This window comes from Juglans regia, chromosome 1, assembly GCF_001411555.2.
Source record: "Juglans regia cultivar Chandler chromosome 1, Walnut 2.0, whole genome shotgun sequence".
NCBI classification, from domain to species: Eukaryota; Viridiplantae; Streptophyta; class Magnoliopsida; order Fagales; family Juglandaceae; genus Juglans; species Juglans regia.
In genome coordinates this window covers 32,453,317-32,470,305 of record NC_049901.1, presented here as the reverse complement: position 1 = coordinate 32,470,305, position 16,989 = coordinate 32,453,317, and positions in this window count along the sequence as shown.

Below are 16,989 nucleotides of genomic sequence, written 5' to 3'. Positions count from 1 at the left end.
CCGCCCAAAATATTGTCAAAAGAACCTCTTAAATCCAACTGATAAACCAAAGAAGTATCCAAAATCAAAATCATCCAAAACTAAGCTCTGGAGAGAGAGAGACAGAGACAGAGACAGAGAGATACTTGGATTAGGGAGGTTGAGGTAAATAGAGAGAGGAAAAGAGACAGAATACGAAGGACGATGGGAGCCTGAAACATTAAAGTCGATGGAGGAATAGAGATTAAGACAGGAAAGAGAGAGAGGGGAAAAGAGAAACAATTGATGCCGGGAGGAAGGAGAGACAAGTCCTTTTTGGGGAGCAACATTTTTGTTGTCCTCAAAACCACGTGGTTTTATTAAAGAAAATTTATTTTTCAAAATATATATGTATATATAGTTAAGGTTGAGCGAACGGGATAAATCCTGGGACTGCTAGGGCCCACCTAGAGCCCAGCCTTCGTCTCTCAGTTAAGTATGTTTCTCTTCCATCCAAATGCGCACTCACACGTGCACTCACACATGCAGTCACTCATGCACACGCCTATATGTCCATTCACACACCCACACGTGCTCTCTCCCTCTCTCACACACACATACATCCACACGTACACACACACGCACTCACACGCGAGCACTCACACATACACGCCCACATGGACACCAAAACACACGCCGACACACAATGACACACCCAAATGGACAAACCGAAACACATGGCGGCACACACGTGCACAGCACCACACACACAAAAAAACAAACACACACCCACACGTACACACAAACGCACACTCATGCATATACACCCACACACACAACCAAAATACAAACACCCACACCACACACACACGCACGCACACATGCACACGAACATTTGCAAGCACAAGCACATACACCCACACGCGCGCGCACACACACATACAAGCACACACCACACACACACCCATGCTCACGCACACACAAATGCACCCGCACTTACACACTCACACACTCAGCCACACACACACACACAAACACACAAGCACGCACATACACACACAAACATGCAAGCAATACACACACATACACACATTGGCACACACATACACACCATATACCGCAGGATTGATTGGTCCCCGCTGATGTCCTTCATAGCCGCCTAAACTTCAACACAATAGCTCAGCCTCTACAACAGCCCTAACCACCACAAAAAATACTGTCCAAAATAAAGTCAAAAGAACTGCTTAAATCTAACTGATATACTAACGAAGTATCGAAAATCATAACCATCCAAAGCCAAATTCGAGCAGAGAGAGAGAGACATACCAGGATTTGGGTGGTTGAGGTCGACAAAGAGAGAGGAAGAGAGACAGAATACGAAAGACGGTCAGAGATTGAAACATTGAAGTTGATGGAGGAATAGAGATTGAGACAGGAAAAATAGAAGGGAGAAAAGAGAGATAGTTGATCGGGGGAGGAACGGTTCTGGTTTTCAACAATAACTAATAAGAAACAGTCTTGTTTTGGAGAGGCTCAGGACTAGGAGTCTGCACAAAAAGACATCGTTTCATTTTAAAATAAATGCTAAGATAAAACAACATCATGTTTGGGGAGTAACTTGTTTGTTGTCATTAAAACCACGTGGTTTTATTAAAGAAATTTAATTTTTCTAAATATATAGGTATATATAGTTAAGCCCGAGAGAACAGGGTAAATCCTGGGCGTGCTAGGGCCCACCGAGAGCCCAACCCTTGACTCCCAGTTAAGCATGTTTCTCTTCCACCTGTATGCACACTCACATGTGCACTCACACACGCAGTCACCCATACACATGCCCACATGTGCATTCACACACCCACACGCGCTCTCTCTCCCTCACACACACACACACATACATCCACACGTACACACACACGCGCTCACACTCACAAACTCACACATACACGCCCACATGCACACATGGACACAAACACACACGCCGACACACCCAAATGGACACACACGAACACAGGCTGCATACACACGCGCACTGCCCCACACACACCCACAAACACACTCATACATTTGCACACACATACACACCGTATGCCGCAGGATTGATTGGTCTGCGCAACCGTCCTTCCCAGCTGCCCAAGCTTCGACACAATAACTCAGCCTCTACGATAGCCCTAACCACCACAAAAAATACGATCCAAAATAATGTCAAAAGAATTGCTTAAATCAAACTGATATACTAAAGAACTACCACAAATCATAACCATCTAAAACCAAACTCTAGCAGAGAGAGAGACATGCCAAGATTAGGGAGGTTGAGGTCAACAGAAAGAAGAAGAGAGACAGAATATGAAGGACGGTCGGAGATTGAAACATTGAAGTCGATGGAGGAATAGAGATTGAGACAGGAAAGGCAAAGGGAGGAAAAGAGAGACAGTTGATGTGGGGAGGAAGGGTTCTGGTTTTCAACAATAACTAATAAGAAACAATCTTGTTTTGGAAAGACTCAGGACTGGGAGTCCGCACAAAAAGACACCGTTTCACTTAAAAATAAATGCTAAGATAAAACAATGTCGTTTTTTGGGAGTAACTTGTTTGTTGTCATCAAAACCACGTGGTTTTATTAAAGAAATTTAATTTTTCAAAATATATAGGTATATATAGTTAAGGCCAAGTGAACAGGGTAAATCCTGGGTGTGCTAGAGCCCACCAAGAGCCCATCCTCTGACTTCCAGTTAAGCATGTTTCTCTTCCATCCGTATGCGCACGCACACGTGCACTCACACACGCAATCACTCATACACATGCCTACATGTGCATTCACACACCCACAAGCACTCCCTCTCTCTCTCTCTCTCTCTCTCACACACACACATACATCCACACGTACACACACACACACACACACTCACACTCGCGCACTCACACTCACACATACACGCCCACATGCACATATGGATACAAACACACACGCTGACACACAATGACACACCCAAATGGACACACAAGAACACAAGGCGCGCGCACACGCGCACTACCCCGCACACGCGCACACAAACACACACCCAAAATACAAACAAAAACACACATCCACACCACACACACACACGCACGAACGCACGCACGCACACATATACATACAGGCGCATGCACACGCACATAAATCCACACGCACACAAAGCACACACACACACATACATGCACACACCCATGCTCATGCACACACAAACGCACCCCCACTTATGCACTCACACACTCAGTCACACACACACACAAACACACATACATGCACATACACACACAAATAGACACATTGGCACACACATACACACCATATGTTGCAGGTTTGATTGGCCCCCACGACCTTCCTTCCCAGCCACCCAAGTTTCGACACAATAGCTCTTGTCTCTATGACAGCCCAAACCACCACCAAAAACACTGCCCAAAATACTTCCAAAAGAAACGTTTAAATCCAACTAATAAACTAAATAAGTATCCAAAATCATAATCATCCAAAACCAAACTCTACTAAAGAAGTATCCAAAATTAAAATCATTCAAAACCAAACTCTATGAGAGAGAGAGAGAGAGAGAGAGAGAGATACACCTGGATTAGGGAGGTTGAGGTCGACAGAGAGAGGAAGAGAGACAAAATACGAAGGACGGTGGGAGCTTGAAACATTGAAGTCGATAGAGGAATAGAGATTAAGACAGGAAAGAAAGAGAGGGGGAAAAGAGAGATAGTTGATGAGGGGAGGAAGAGTTCAGGTTGTCAACAATACCTTATAAGAAACGATCTTGTTTTGGAGAGACTCGACACTGGGAGTCTGCACAAAATAACATCGTTTCAATTTAAAATAATTGCTAATATAAAACGACGTCGTTTTAGGGGAGTAACCTATTTGTTGTCCTCAAAACCACATGGTTTTATTAAAGAAATTTAATTTTTTTAAATATATATGTATATAGTTAAGGCCGAGCGAACAGGGTAAATCCTGAGCTTGCTAGGGCCCACCTACAGCCCAGCCTCCAGCTCCTAGTTAAGCATGTGTCTCCTTCATCCATATGCACACTCACACGCGCACTCACACATGCACTCACACATACACATGCCTACATGTGCTTTCACACAACCACACGCACTCTCTCTCACACACACACATATACATCCACATGTACACACACACACTCACACGCACGCACTCAGACATACAAGCCCACATGCACACATGGATACAAACACACATGCTGAGACAGAATGACACACAAATGCACAAACACGAACACGAGCACAGGGCGTGTACACACACGCATTGCCCCACACACACCCACAAACACCCACACGCACACACAAATGCACACTCATACATGCATACATACACACATGCGCATGCACACGCACACGCACATACACCCACACACACACATACACGCACACCACACACACACACACTCATGGGAATGCACACACAAACGCACCCCCCACTTACGCACTCAAACACTCGGTCACACACACACACAAACACACATGCACGCACATACACACACAAACATGCACGCAATATGCACACATGGACACACACATACACACTGTTTGCCGCATGATTGATTGGCCCCCGCGAATGCCGTCCCAACCATCCAAGCTTCTACACAATAGCCCAGCCTCTACGACACCCCAAACCACCACCAAAAATGCCACTCAAAATACTGCCAAAATAACCACTTAAATCCAACTAATAAACTAAAGAAGTATCCAAATCATAATCATCCAAAACCAAACTCTGGCACAAAGAGAGAGAGAGAGAGAGAGAGAGAGAGAGAGAGAGCACCCTACACTCACACACCCATGCACGCGCACGCAGAAACACACTCACTTGCGCACTCACACATGCTCATACACACCCACACCGTATGCCACGATGTTGATTGGTCCCCGTGGTCGTCCTTCCCACCTACACATGCTGACACCAATAGAAAGCCCCGACGCAACCAAACCACCATAAAAACAACAACCAAAACACCGCAAAAAATACCACCAAAATAAATTCTTAAATCTAACTGATATACAAAAGAAGTATAAAAAATTATAATCATCCAAAACCAAACTCTGGCAGAGAGAGAGGGAGAGATATACCTGAATTAAGGAGGTTGAGGTTGACAGAGAGAGGAAGAGAGACAGAATACAAAGGACGACGGGAGCCTGAAACATTCAAGTCGATAGAGGAATAGAAATCGAGACAGGAAAGAGATAGAGAGGGGGAAAAGAGAGACAGTTGATGCGAGGAGGAAGGGTTCAGGTTTTTAACAATAGCTAATAATAAACGATCTTATTTTGGAGAGACTCGGGACTGAGAATCTGCACAAAACGACTTCATTTAATTTTAAAATAAATGCTAAGATAAAAAGTACGTCGTTTTTTAGGAGTAACATGTGTGTTGTTTCCAAAACCACATAGTTTTATTAAAGAAATTTAATAGTTAAGGCCGAGCAAATGGAGTAAATCCTGGGCATGATAGGGTCTACCTAGAGCCTCGCCTCCGGCTCCCAATTAAGCTTGTTTCTCTTCCCTCCCAGTATGCGCACTCACACATGCACTCACCCATACACACGCCCAGATGTGCATTCACACACCCACACGTGCTCTCTCTCTCAACACACGCACATATACATCCACACGTACACACACATGCACTCTCAACCACATTCACACATACTCGCCCACATGCACACATGGACACAGACACACACGCCGACACACAATGACACACCCAAATGCACACACATGAACACAGGGCGCGCACACATGCAGAGTAGCCCACACACACACCCACACGAACACACACACCTAAAATACAAACACGCACACGCACACTTATACATATACATATATACACGCGCACGCGCACACACCCACACACACACCCAAAACACAAACACACCCACACCACACATGCACACATGCACACATACACGCACAGGCACATACACCCACATGCACACTCGCGCACACGCACACGCACACCATACACACACACACCCATGCGCCACACAAACGCAGTCCCACTTACGCACTCACACACCCAGTCACACACACACACATGCACGCACATACACACACAAACATGAACGCAATACACACACATACACATCATTTGCAGAAACACACTCACTTGCGCACTCACACATGCTCTCACACACCCACATGATATGCCACGATGTTGATTGGTCTCTGTGGTCGTCCTTCCCACCTACGCATGCTTCAACACCAATAGTAAGCCTCTACGCAGGCAAACCACCTTAAAAATAACAACTAGAACACCACAAAAAATACCAACAAAATAAATGCTTAAATCTAACTGATATACAAAAGAAGTATAAAAAATCATAATCATTCAAAACCAAACTCTAGCACAGAGAGAGAGAGAGAGAGAGAGAGAGATACCTGCATTAAGGATGTTGAGGTCGCAAGAGAGAAGAGAGATAGAATACGAAGGACAGTGGGAGCCTGAAACATTGAAGTCTATAGAGGAATAGAGATTGAGATAGGAAAGAGGGAGTGGGGGAAAAGAGAGACAGTTGATGCAGGGAGGAAAGGTTCAGGTTTTCGACAATAGCTAATAAGAAACGATCTTATTTTGGAGAGACTCAGGACTGGGAGTTTGCACAAAACGACATCATTTTATTTTAAAATAAATGCTAAGATAAAAAGTACGTCGTTTTTGGCGAGTAACTTGTTTGTTGTTCCAAAACCACGTGGTTTTATTAAAGAAATTAAACTGTTAAGGCAGAGCTAATGGAGTAAATCCTGGGCGTGATAGGGTCCATCAAAGCCTCGCCCTCGGCTCCTAGTTATGCATGTTTCTCTTCCATCCGTATGTGCACTCACACACGCACTCACCCATACACACGCCCAAATGTGCGTTCACACACCCACACGTGCTCTCTCTCTCGACACACACACATATACATTCACACGTACACACACGCACTCTCACCCACATTAACACATACATGGCCACATGGACACAAACGCACACTCCAACAGACAATAACACACCCAAATACACACACACGAACACAGGGCACGCACACATGCGCTGTAGCCCACACACACACACACACGAACACACACACCTAAAATACAAACACACACGCACACACAAACGCACACTTATACATATACACGCACACACCCACAGACACCCCCAAAACACATACACAAACACGCATAGGCACATACACTCACATGCACACGCACGCGCACAAACACACACTCACACCACACACAAACGCACCCCCACTTACGCACTCACACACTCAATCACACACACACACACAAACACACATGCACGCATATACACACACAAGCATGCACGCAATGCACACACATACACACATGGACACACACATACACACCATATGCCATAGGATTGATTGGCCCCCGCGGCCGTCCTTTCCAGCAACCCAAGCTTTTACACAATAGCTCAGCCTCTACAAAAGCCCAAGCCACCACAAAAAATACAGCCCAAAATACTGCCAAAAGAACTGCTTAAATCCAATTGATAAACTAAAGAAGTATTTAAAATCATAATCATCCAAAACCAAACTTTGGCACAGAGAGAGAGAGATCTAGAGCAGGGAGACCAAGGTTAACGAAGAGAGAAAGAGCAAGACAGCGACGGATGGCGGGGGTTTGAGGCATGGAGGCCAACAAAGGAAGAGAGACTCACAGACACACACACACACAAACACACATACACGCACTCACACACACTCCCGCAACGCAAGCACCAACAAACACACCCACTTGTGCACTCACACATGCACTCACACACACACACACTATATGCCACGGTGTTGATTGGATCCTGTGATCATCCTTCCCACCTACGCATGCTTCAACAGCAATAGTAAGCCTCTATGCAACCAAACCACCATAAAAACAACAACTAGAACACCGCAAAAAATACCACCAAAATAAATGCTTAAATCTAATTGATATACAAAAGAAATATAAAAAATCATAATCATCCCCAAACTCTAGCGCACAGAGAGAGAGAGAGAGAGATAGAGAGAGAGATACCTGGATTAAGGAGGTTGAAGTCGACAAAGAGAGAGGAAGAGAGACAGAATACGAAGGATGGAAGGAGCCTAAAACATTGAAGTCGATAGAGAAATAGAGATTGAGAAAGGAAAAAGTGAGGGGGAAAAAGGGAGACAATTGATGCGGGGAGGAAGAATTCAGGTTTTCGACAATAGCTAATAAGAAACGATCTTATTTTGGAGAGACTCAGGACTGGGTGTCTGCACAAAACGACATCATTTCATTTTAAAATATATGCTAAGATAAAAAGTACGTCATTTTTGGGGAGTAACCTGTTTGTTATTCCCAAAACCTTGTAGTTTTATAAAAGAAGTTTAATAGTTAAGGCCGAGCAAATGGGGGTAAATCCTGGGCATGATAGGGTCCACCTAGAGCCTCGCCCCGGCTCCCAGTTAAGCATGCTTCTCTTCCATCCGTATGCGCACTCACACGTGCACTCACACACGCACTCACCCATACACACGCCCAGATGTGCATTCACACCCACACATATACATCCACACGTACACACACACGCACTCTCACCCACATTCACACATACACGCCCACATGCACACACGAACACAAACACACACGCCTACACACATTGACACACTCAAATGCACACACACGAACACAGGGCACACTCACATGCGCAGTGGCCCACACACACACCCACACGCACACACAAACGCACACTCATACATATACACGCACAAGCGCACACACCCATAGACACACCCAAAACACAAACACAAACACACACACACACACACACACCCACACCACACATGCACACATACACGCACAGGCACATACACCCACATGCGCACGCTCACACACACGCACACCCATTCGTATGCACACACAAACGCACCCCCACTTACGCACTCACACACTCTGTCACACATACACACACATGCACGCACATACACACACAAACATGCACACATGGACACACACATACACAACGTATGCCACAAGATTGATTGGCCTCCGCGGTCATCCTTTCCAGCCACCCAAGCTTTTACTCAATAGCTCAGCCTCTACGACAGCCAAAACCACCATAAAAAATACGGCCCAAAATACTGCCAAAAGAACTACTTAAATCCAACTGATAAACTAAAGAAATATCCAAAATCATAATTATCCAAAACCAAGCTCTGGCATAAAGAGAGAGAGAGATACCTAGAGCAAGGTGACCGAGGTTGAAGAAGACGGAAAGAGAGAGACATCGACAGATGGCGGGGGTCTGAGGCATGGAGGCCGCCAAAGGAAGAGAGATTAACACACACACACGCACTCACACACACACCCATGGGCGCGAACACACAAGCACACCCACTTGCTCACTCACACATGCACTCACACACCCACACTGTATACCACGGTGTTGATTAGACCACGTGGTCATCCTTCCCACCTACGCAAGCTTCAATACCAATAGTAAGCCTTAAAGGTAGCCAAACCACCATAAAAACAATACCAAAACATCGCAAAAAATACCACCAAAATAAATTTTTTAATCTAACTGATATACTAAAAAAGTATCAAAAATCATATCATAAAAAATCAACACACACACAGAGAGAGAGAGAGAGAGAGAGAGAGAGACATACCTAGAGTAGGGAGGTTGAGGTCAACGGAGAGAGGAAGAAGAGAGAGAATATGACGGACGGTGGGAGCCTGAGACATTGAGGTTTATGGAGGAATAGAGATTGAGACAAGAAAGACAGAGGGGGAAAAGAGAGACATTTGATACGGGGAGGAGTGGTTTAGGTTTTCAACAATACATAATAAGAAATGACCTTGTTTTGGAGAGACTCAGGACTGGGAGTCTCCACAAATCGACATCGTTTCATTTTAAAAAAAATGCTAGGATAAAACGATGTCATTTTTTAGGAGTAACTCGTTTATTGTCCCCAAAATAACATGGTTTTATTAAAGAAATTTATTTTTTCTAAATATATATGTATATATAGTTAAGGCCGAGCGCACGGGGTAAATCCTGGACATGCTAGGGCCCTATTAGAGCCCCGCCCCTATTAAGCATGTTTCTCTTCCAATTAAGCATGTTTCTCTTCCACTCGTATGGCCACATGTGCAATCACACACGCACTCACCCACAGACACGCCCACGTGTGCATTCACACACACACACATGCTCTCTCTCTCTCTCTCTCTCTCTCTCTCTCTCTCACGCGCGGGCACACACACTCACATACATCCACACACACTCACTCACAATTGCGCACTCACACATACACGTCCACATACACCCCCAAATGTACACACACCAACACGGGCTGAACACACCCGCTTCCGCCCCCATGCATACACCCACATGAACACGCATACACCCCCAAAACACAAACACACCCACCCACACACGCGCGCACACACACACAAAAACATGTATGCACATACATACACACACGTGCGCGCATACACACACGCACGTCCAAAACACAATTACAAAACACACCCACACACACACGTGCACAACACACACATACACGCGCACCACACACACACACCCATGCGTATGCACACACATGCACCCACTTGCGCACTCACACACAAATGCATCCTCACTTACGCAGTCACACACACATGCACGCACATACACACACAAACAAGCATGCAATACACACACATACATGCATACACACCGTATGTCACAGGATTGATTGGCCACAGCAGCCATCCTTCCCACTTGCCCAAACTTTGACACCAATAGCTCAGCCTCTACGACAGCCAAATCCATCACCAAAAACACAACCCAAAATACTATCAAAAGAACTACTTAAATCCGACTACTAAAGTAAAGAAGTATCCAAAATCATAATCAACAAAAACCAAACTCTAGCAGAGAGAGAGAGAGAGAGAGAGAGAGAGAGATACCTGGAGTAAGGAGGCCGATGTTGACGGAGAGAGAAAGATAGAGAGGCAACAAGGGAAGGCGGGGGTCTGAGACATTGAGGCCAAGCAATGAAGAGAGACTAACACACACACAAATGTGCACACACCCACACCCACATGCGCACTCACACACAGTACAAACATGCACACAAAGACGCACTCACCCACACCCACAAACGCACACACAAGGCACATGCACATACCCACTTGCACACTCTCATTTTCACACTCCCACACGCACCCACAACCACTCACACACAAAGAGACACACCTACATGCGCGCGCATACACACACGCACGTCTAAAACACAAACACACACACGCACACACCCACACGGTCACAACACACACATACATGTGCACACACACCCATGCGCATGCACACTCATGCACCCACTTGAACACTCACACACAAACGCATCCCCACTTACGCAGTCACACGCACGCACTCACACACCCACAAAAACAAAATGCATGCAATACACACACATACATGCATGCACACTCACATACACACCGTATCTTACAGGATTGATTGGCCCCAGTGGCCATCCTTCCCACCTGCCCAAACTTCGACACCAATAGTTTAGCCTCTATGACAACCAAAACCATTACCAAAAAACATCGCCCAAAATATTATCAAAAGAACCGCTTAAATCAAACTAATAAACTAAAGAAGTATCTAAAATCATAATCATCTAAAACTAAATTCTAGCACACAGAGAGAGAGACCTGGAGCAAGGAGGCCAAGGTTGACGAAGAGAGAAAGATAGAGAGGCAGCGAGGGACGACGGGGGTCTGAGACATTGAGGTCGAGCGATGAAGAGAGACTAACACACACACACAAACGTGTGCACACCCACACCCACATGTGCACTCACACACACCCACACCCACAAACGCACACACAAGGCACATGCACATACCCACTTGCACACACCCATTTTCACACTCCCATGCGCACCCACAACCACTCACACACATAGAGACACACCCACACGTGCACTCACTCACACTCTCACGCCCACACGCACCCCAACATACCCATACGTACACCCGCGCACATGCCCATGAACATTCTCAGCTGCATGCATGAACACACACCCACCCACCCATACACCATGCGCGCACGCAAGCACTCCCACTCTCACACACATACAAAGTTCTACTCAAAAGTAAGAAACAATAGATCCCCACCTGCGTGTAGAACTTGTATATGTTAACCAATTACTTCAAAAGGTAACTTATTCTTATAGAATCTGGTAGAAGAAATGAAGAAACAGATTACAATATTTAAGGTTATGATGTAAATATAAATATTTCTTAGTAGATGTAATAATTGAAGGTTATATCAAAAATAAAAATATCAATAAAAATAAATAGTTAGTCCAAATTATACTTTATTGAAGCCATTTAAATATTGGGGACAAAAGTTCTAATAATCAATAAGCATTCTATTTTTTTATTATCTTTTTTCAGTGATCACAATAAATTCTCAGTCGTAGATATTGCCTAAAATGCAAAAAAAAAAAATAATAGGCTTGTCATTTCAAAATACAAGGCATAATTGTTTTTTTATTTATTTAAAAAAAAAAGCATTTCTAGTGTCCGAATAAAACTAATCAGATTTTTCTCCTAGATATACCTTCAATCGAATAGAGGGAGAGGAGAGAGAGAGCTCCGCATGCTTCTAGAACTTTTACATATCCTAAGTAATTAATTATGTAGCCTACTTATCTTTTTAATATTTCATGGAAGAAAGGATTATAATTATTTTTGAGGTAATAAAAGTGCATTTTATGTCAAGTGAATAAAGGGTGAAAAAACTCAGGCTAATTTATTTTTAATTAATTAAAAATGGATTTCATTGTCTAAGACGTCAAACTAGGCCACTTATTGTTTTGTGGAAAATGTATAAACTTTCGTGCACCCATTGGTTCTAACAAAAACAAAGGTTGTGATTTGTGGGCAAGATGTATTCTATAATACTGACGTAATCAATAAATGTAATCGGCAAGATGTATTCTATACTACTTTAACAGTTCGAATATATGCAAATAAGGACCACTAAAGAGAACAACACAAAAATAAGAATACCAAGATTTGGTCTAAAAAAAACAACAAGATAATGTCACTAACCCACTTCAATGCAATAGAGAAGCAATTAAGTGGGTAGCCTAACTGGTAAGGGCAAATTTGTGTAAATAAGTAGCCATGATGGTGAGTTGCTAATCTTCCAAAGGGTTTTAGGTTCCATAGGTGAGGATGCAATAATTAATAAAGAAACTCATGCCCTTTTTAGTTTAGGATTCATTACGACATCAAATGAATGTCAAAATATTCAAAAAACTTAGTCGATTTCGCTGTAAAAATTTCTCTAGAATTTGTTAAAAAAGAAAGTTAAAATTTACTACATAGCATCCATTTTTTACATCGAAACGGTTGTAAGTATTGCAATCAAATAAGAGAGATGAGAAGAAGGAAGAATTATATCAACCTGTGAGCATGTGAAGAAGCATAAGAACGATCTCTCCCTCTCTCTTCATTATAGAGTTGAGACTCCGGCAGCCAGAACAAAAGTTTTTAAGCAACCTCACATAGAAAATGAAATTAACAAATTAGGAATTGTGGTTGACGACAAAAAATCAAAAGAAACTACATTCGTGTGGCTCTCTCGAAATTGTTTAACAAAATTAAGAATCTTCATGTTCTATCAGATTTCTCTGATTACACGAAAAGCAAATCACATCATAAAAGGAAATCCGAATGCAAATTGAATCCAATGATGCGAAAGAAATCAAACAAGTGTACATTCCATATAAAACCAACAAAACAAAAAGTGAACAAACAGAGATAGATTGAGAACTAAAAAATAAATTTTGAAGTACCTCTGGCTGTTGCAGGGGAACAACAACTCCAGAGGCCATCTCTTGTTGTTATTGAGAGGTATAGCAAACAACGACTCCCAAGCTAGACAAAAACGATGATGGAAACACTTGGAGACAACTGTAGTCAGTCGTCGCCAACTCGTCGAACCCAAATTCTGCAATCTCTCTCTCTCTCTCTCTCTCTCTCTCTCTGATTCTGAGTTTCTGTGTTTCTTCCTCTTTACGGACATAGGGTTTATATTTCTCCTAGGGGCTTTTTGGTTTTGAAATTCCTAGCCAATTTTATGTTCGTAGAATTACTAGCCGTTGCTTGTCAGTCCTTTTATATATTCTGAAGAATATGATTTAGGATTAATTTTTGTTTGTGGGGAAATTTCTGACCTTTGGATGGATATCTAATCCAAACAGCTACATATCCTTCTAGGCTTTTTATGTTGCGGGATTTTCTAGCCGTTAGCTCAACCCATTGCAATTCGATTTCCTAATTTTCATTTTTAATTTACACACTGATATATGTATGTATATATATATACATACCATACACACACAAAAATATAAACCTGTAATAATGTCTTTCACCATGGTTGTTACCGTTAAAGCAAACACAAGGCTGTCCTCACAAGACATGGAGCTTCGTGGCTGACAAAGGTAAATTAGCTGATATTATGGATTTTTCTGAGCAAAGTTGTCAATGGAACAACTAATAGGTAAAAAGACTAAGAAATTAGGAGCAGCAAGAAGACTGAGAAATAGCTGCCATTGGGTGTTTTCAATGCCGGAGAACAGTTACGGCGAGTGTAACATAAAACAATACTAGTGTCGACATAGATGCTGGCTCCGAACTTGTTCGTAGAATTGCCAAAATGGCACCGGAAGTTGGTGGCTTCGGAGGACTTTTCCCTCTAGGTTTTTTTTTTTTGGCTTTTTTTCTTCTGTTATTATATAGTTATATTTATATACGAGCTGCAAATTATGAACTTTGAGAAAATTTGAAATTCGAATAGCTATATATATATATATATTGTGTATGCGTTCTTTGCCTTCTGATTGTGAGAAAAAAAAATACTTTTCTCAATAAACAAGCTTGTAACAAGAGACTTCATTCACATGCTTCAATTCATCACTTTAGAGCTCATCACGAAAGCTCACAGCCTTTGGCAGATTAGGTTTGGGCTTGTTTTCCGGGAGGTACTTGGTGACCAATGATGCATGTAATGCTGCTCCATAAGGAAGTGCATCTTCATTAACCATAAAGTAAGGTGAATGTCCCCATTTAAACTATCCTGTAGTCCCATTCTTCATCCCAATGTAGAAGAAGTATCCGGGAATCACCTCTGCATAAAACGAGAAGTCTTCTGCTCCCATCATTGGTTGCATTTCTAATACGTTATGGCCACCTAGCATATTCCCTTCAACTTTCTGGAAATGCTCGTGTAGATCTTTGTCATGATCATTTGCATTGAAAGTGACAGTTGCATTGCACTTCTGTACACTTGCTTGTTTTGTGATAACCTGTTACCGCTAGTTCAGACTTTTATTTTTTTTATTATTATTTTTTTCATACTTTTTTATCATTTTAAAACATTTTTAAAAAATAATTCGAACCAGGTTGAAGTCGCATTAGCAGGAGGTTTACACCAATGCCTTGCTGACCGATGCCAACATAGGTCGATATCTAGTCCCCTCGGCTCGCACTCGTTTCGAGGCTGCCGCATTCCAATGTGGTCCCCAGTATGTCAGGACCACAAGAGGCCCCCTAGCTTGCAGTTGGAGGGGGAGGAGAATAAGCCTCAGGTCATGGAGTCCTGCAACAACAGTTCTGACTCAGCTCCACCACCTTCCCCCGAACAGTCCTCCTAGGGTGGGTGACATGTTTTGAGCCCGTCGGGGGCCCTTCTAGCACTACATCTTTCATTCCTTGGCCAAGACTATCTCCTGTCATGGTGGGGACTTCTTTCTCCACCCCGCCACCTCTTACTCCTCAGACCATGCGTCTTTCCACCCCAATAGGCAATGAGGGTGCCATGGGGGTACCCCAGGGGATTTGAGTCACGCCTGGCTCAGCTGAAGTCCCCCGGGTCATTGCCCCCTCTCTTGCTCCTCAGACAGTGTCATCTCCTACCCCGTCGGGCAATGTAGGGAGGACTAAAATCCTCACTCGGGGTGAGGAAGAACTCGATATGGCATTCCTCTCGGCCTTTTTGGAGCATACTCCCAAGGAATCACTGTTCTTCCAACCACCACCAGAGGTCGACTTGGAGATGATCCTCTCCCTTGACGCCGTCAAACTCATTAATGAAGGTATGGAGTCTCCTGTCGCCAGGGAGCAAGAACCCACAGGTGAATGTGAGGGTGTCTTCTCTCCTCACTCGAGCGAGTCTGTTGGTCATCCCCTTGTCCTCGATCTCAGTGAGGACAAGGTTTCCATCCCGGATCTCCCTTCTACGAGTCCCTCAAGTATGAATTCGTGTCATCAAAAGTCTTGGAGGTGGCTTCCTTGGCCGAGGTTGGGGCCCCCACCATCCTGCCAGTGGGAGTGGGAGCAGCCTCAGCATTGGAGTCTTCTGTTGAGGCAATGGTCCTAGAAGTCGGCAAGATGCCCTTGGCCACCTGGAGTCCAAGCGATGGCCTTAAAAGTCAGTGAGGTGCCTTTGTTTTTGCCAAGACGGGGACCAAGGGCCAAGTTAGGGATCGGCTAAAGTCCGTGGTCAGCACTGATTTAGACGTTGTGCTTTTTGAAGGTGAGGACTTGGGGTGCTCATCCAAGTGAGTGCCGACAGACAGTGCCGTAGGCGAGTAGGAGGCTCCTTCAGGGTCAGGGACTAGAAGAGACACAGAGGGTGTCACAGTCCTACTAGAACCAGCATCCGAGTTGAACCTTGGGGAGGGTGCTGCTGTGGAGGTGGGAGGGCCGTGCGGGCGCTGTTAGGATGCCTGATGGGCCACAGGGAGATGACACTGCAAGCAGCACTAGGGCCTCACTCCAAGCCTCTACCCAAGAGACTTAGCAGCTCCCCATCTCACCCTTTTTGCAGGTAGGACGTGCAGGATCATCCAATGAGGCTGGCGGGAGTGAGGCTCTCTACAAGTCAAGTCCGGATTTGATAGGACTCGCACCTAGTCTACCTGGAAGATGGCCAACAAG